Genomic DNA, 5,175 nt, shown 5'->3' with positions numbered 1-5,175 from the left:
GATCCGTGCATTCTGTGTTGTTGTTCTTGCCATGTCTAGCTTATATGCCATGTCTTCTTCATGGGTGTATGCTTAGTTTGTCATGCCATGCTTTGTAGTGAGTGCATCGAGCTCGTAAACATGCATACTTGTTAATCTGTTTGCATGCTCTAGTTTTTCACTAAGTCTGAATCTATTTATGTTTTTGCTATGTTCACATGCTTGCAATTGTATTTTCTGATCCCTTTTGGCTCAAGGTCACTAAGGGACTTTTGTTATATGCTTAGAGTATCTTCATGCCATGCCTTGTTATGCCATGATATGTTCCTGTAGAATGTAGTTATCATGCTCGTAAGATTGCTTCCTGATGATAAATTCCAGACTTGTGTTAATTTCACTAAGTCTGAAACCTGTTATCATTTGCACTTTTTCCATGCTTGTTTGAACCTATTAGTGGATGAATTAGCCGTAGCTCAGTGTCCATCTTTTGTCAAGCATCATGAGTGGATCCCTGCCATGTATTTTGTTGTCATGTTTGAGTGCTGTAGCATATTTATCTTGATGCTTTTAGGAGGCTACTTGCTGATTATCGCAGACCGGTGCCATATTTGTTTTGCTTGCCATTTCCAAACCGTGCATCTGATTCCGGTGACCTTTATATCGATTTCAACCGAAATCACCTCTCCTTTCCAGTGGCACTCTTGGATTTCCAAGTTGAGGCCCGGTTCAATCATTCCTTTCCAAATCATGCATATGCATCCCATACCGCATTCGCATGTCATACCATGTTTGCATCATATTGCTTTAGCATTGCACGTGGTTGATTGTGCTCCTTTTTGCTTGTTGTTCTTGTTTGGGTAGAGCCGGGAGACGAGTTCGTGAACGAGAAGCCCATTGAGTTCGCTTACGAGGATCAAGGCAACTCTGAGAATTTTGCAGGCAAGATGACCATACCCTCGAAATCACTTCTATCTTTGTTTGATAGTTGCTCGCTCTTTTGCTATGCCTATGTTGCGATACCTACCACTTGCTTATCATGCCTCCCATATTGTTAAGCCAAGCCTCTAACCCACTTTGTCCTAGCAAACCGTTGTTTGGCTATGTTACCGCTTTGCTCAGCCCCTCTTATAGCGTTGTTAGTTGCAAGTGAAGATTGGAGTGTGTTCCTTGTTGGAACATGGATATTTTGTTGGGATATCACAATATCTCTTATTTGATTAATGCATCTATATACTTGGTAAAGGGTGGAAGGCTCGGCCTTATGCCTGGTGTTTTGTTCCACTCTTGCCGTCCTAGTTTCCGTCATATCGGTGTTATGTTCCCGGATTTTGCGTTCCTTACACGGTTGGGTTATAATGGGAACCCCTTGACAGTTCGCCTTGAATAAAACTCCTCCCGCAAGGCCCAACATTGGTTTTACCATTTGCCACCTAGCCCTTTTCTTTTCCCTTGGGAGTCGCGCTCCCGAGGGTCATCTTTATTTTAACCCCCCCGGGCCAGTGCTCCTCTGAGTGTTGGTCCAACCTATCAGCTACCGGTGGCCACCAGGGGCAACTCTAGGCTGGTCTACCGGAACCTTGGACAATCCGGTGTGCCCTGAGAACGAGATATGTGCAACTCCTATCGGGATTTGTCGGCACATTCGGGTGGCTTTGCGGGTCTTGTTTTACCATTGTCGAGGATGTCTTGTAACCGGGATGCCGAGTCTGATCGGAATGTCTCGGGAGAAGGAATATCCTTCGTTGACCGTGAGAGCTTGTGATGGGATAAGTTGGGACACCCCTGCAGGGATTTGAACTTTCGAAAGCCGTGCCCACGGTTATGGGCAGATGGGAATTTGTTAATGTCCGGTTGTAGAAAACTTGAAGTTTATCTTAATTAAAATACATCAACCGCGTGTGTAACCGTGATGGTCTCTTCTCGGCGGAGTCCGGGAAGTGAACACGGTGTTGGAGTAATGCTTGACGTAGGTTGTTCTAGGATCACTTCTTGATCATAGATTCTCGACCGTGCTTTTACCTTCTCTTCTCGCTCTCTTTTGCGTAGGTTAGCCACCAAATATGCTAGTCGCTTGCTATAGCTCCACCTCATACCTTTTACCCTACCTATAAGCTTAAATAGTCTTGATCGCGAGGGTGTGAGATTGTTGAGTCCCCCAGACTCACAGATACTTCCAAAACCAGCTTGCAGGTGCCGATGAGACTGTACAAGTGACGCAACCAAGCTCAAGGAGGAGCTCGATGAAGATCTTGTCCTTTGTGTTGTTTCGTTCTAGTTGATTATTAGTGGAGCCCAGTTGGGGTCGATCGGGGATCTGTGTAGCATTTGGGGTAGTCTTCTTTTATTTTGGTTCCGTAGTCGGATCTTGATTGTATCTGGATGATGTAATGCTTTATTCATGTATTGTGTGAAGTGGCGATTGTAAGCCAACTATGTATCTCTTTCCCTTATGTATTACATGGGTTGTGTGAAGATTACCTCACTTGCGACATTGCTTTCAATGCGGTTATGCCTCTAAGTTGTGCTTCGACACATGGGAGATATAGCCGCGTCGAGGGTGTTACATCCGTGTCCCGCATCGTCGTCCATACCGTCGATGTCTTCGGAGTCGAAGTCGAGCATGTCGGTTAAGTCATCGATAGTGGCTACTAAGTGGGTGGTGGGTGGGTCGCGAATTTCTTCGTCGTCCACATCCCAGTCCTGCCAGACATAGTTCGGCCAGGATCCTCCTGATAAGGAGAGAGACCTTAGTGAGTTCAGTATGTCGCCAAAGGGCGAGTGCTGAAAAATATCCACGGAGGTAAACTCCATGATCGCCGGCCAATCAGATTCGATAGGAATGGGCGCAGGCGGTTCGGAGTCCGTGACCGGAGAAGGATCCGGCCGTTTATCAACACGGCTCTCGTGCAAGGTAAGGTCGATGTTTGGCTTGATAGCCGCTAAGGGTAAGGCCTCCGTGGCGGGTCCATCCACCCATCTGCGGAAGGCGTAACTGGCTCCGAATTGAGGGTCGGAGCGGCTGCCGGTGCGATCTCCTGAACACTGTCCGATGGTAGAGCTAAATCGTACTCATCGTGACTGCATGACGCGCAAGGCAGAGGCTCGAATCCGTCGAAGATCAAGTCTCCACGGACATCGGCCGTGTAGTTTAAGCTTCCAAATCTGACCTGGTGGCCAGGGGCGTAACTTTCGATCTGCTCTAGATGGCAAGCGAATTGGCCCGTAGTGCAAAGCCGCCGAACACGAAGATCTGTCCGGGGAGAAAAGTCTCACCCTGGACTGCATCGCTATCGATGATAGTAGGAGCCATCAAGCCTAATGGTGACGACACAGAGGAACTCTCAATTAAAGCACCAATGTTGGTGTCAAAACGGACGGATCTCGGGTAGGGGGTCCCGAACTGTGCGTCTAGGCCGAATGGTAACAGGAGGCAAGGGACACAATGTTTTACCCAGGTTCGGGCCCTCTTGATGGAGGTAAAACTCTAGTCCTGCTTGATTAATATTGATGATATGGGTAGTACAAGAGTAGATCTACCACGAGATCAGAGAGGCTAAACCCTAGAAGCTAGCCTATGGTATGATTGTATGTTGTCCTACGGACTAAAACCCTCCGGTTTATATAGGCACCGGAGAGGTTAGGGTTACACAAGGTCGGTTACAAAGGAGGAGATATACATATCTGTATTGCCTAGCTTGCCTTCCACGCCAAGTAGAGTCCCATCCAGACACGAGACGAAGTCTTCAATCTTGTATCTTCATAGTCTAACTATCCGGCCAATAGATATAGTCCGGCTGTCCGGAGACCCCCTAATCCAGGACTCCCTCACCCATCATTGGAATGTACAAGCCAAGTTTTATAATGAAAAATTCCCACTAGTATATGAAAGTGACAAAATGAGAGACTCTCTATCATGAAGATCATGGTGCTACTTTGAAGCACAAGTGTGGTAAAAGGATAGTAACATTGTCCCTTCTCTCTTTTTCTCTCATTTTTTTTGTTTGGGCCTTTTTTATGGCCTCTTTTTTAATTGTTTTTTTTCCGGAGTCTCATCCCGACTCATGGGGGAATCATAGTCTCCATCATCCTTTCCTCACTTGGGACAATTCTCTAAAAATGATGATCATCACACTTTTTATTTTTCTTACAACTCAACAATTAAAACTCAATTCTTATAACAAAGTATGACTCTATATGAATGCCTCCGGCGGTGTACCGGGATATGCAATGAATCAAGAGAGACATGTATGAAAGAATTATGAATGGTGGCTTTGCCACAAATACGATGTCAACTACATGATCATGATATCAATATGACAATGATGGAGCGTGTCATAATAAATGGAACGGTGGAAAGTTGCATGGCAATATATCTCGGAATGGCTATGGAAATGCCATGATAGGTAGATATGGTGGCTGTTTTGAGGAAGGTATATGGTGGGTGTATGATACCGGCGAAAGGTGCGTGGTATTAGAGAGGCTAGCAATGGTGGAAGGAAGGAAAGTGCGTATAATCCATGGACTCAACATTAGTCATAAAGAACTCATATACTTATTGCAAAAATCTAGAAGTTATCAAAGAAAAGTATTACGCGCATGCTCCTAGGGGGATAGATTGGTAGGAAAAGACCATCACTCATCCCCGACCGCCACTCATAAGGAAGACAATCAATAAATAAATCATGCTCCGACTTCATCACATAACGGTTCACATTACGTGCATGCTACGGGAATCACAAACTTTAACACAAGTATTTCTCAATTTCACAACTACTCAACTAGCATGACTCTAATATCACCATCTTCATATCTCAAAACAATTATCAAGCATCAGTCTTTTCTTAGTATTCAACGCACTCAAAAGAAAGTTCTACAAATCTTGAATACCAAGCATATTATTATTAAGCAAATTTCCATGCTATTAAAGACTCTCAAAATAATCTAAGTGAAGCATCAGAGATCAATAGTTTCTATAAAAAAAATCCACCACCGTGCTCTAAAAGATATAAGTGAAGCACTAGAGCAAAACTATAAAGCTCAAAAGATATAAGTGAAGCACATAGAGTATTCTATCAAATTCCAAATTATGTATGGCTCTCTCAAAAGGTGTGTACAGCAAGGATGATTGTGTTAGACTAACAAGAAAAGACTCAAATCATAAAAGACGCTCCAAGCAAAACACATATCATGTGGTGA

This window comes from Triticum urartu, chromosome 6 (genome assembly GCF_003073215.2).
Source record: "Triticum urartu cultivar G1812 chromosome 6, Tu2.1, whole genome shotgun sequence".
NCBI lineage: Eukaryota > Viridiplantae > Streptophyta > Magnoliopsida > Poales > Poaceae > Triticum > Triticum urartu.
The sequence above is the reverse complement of the archived record's forward strand: the minus strand, read 5'-3'. Positions refer to the sequence as shown.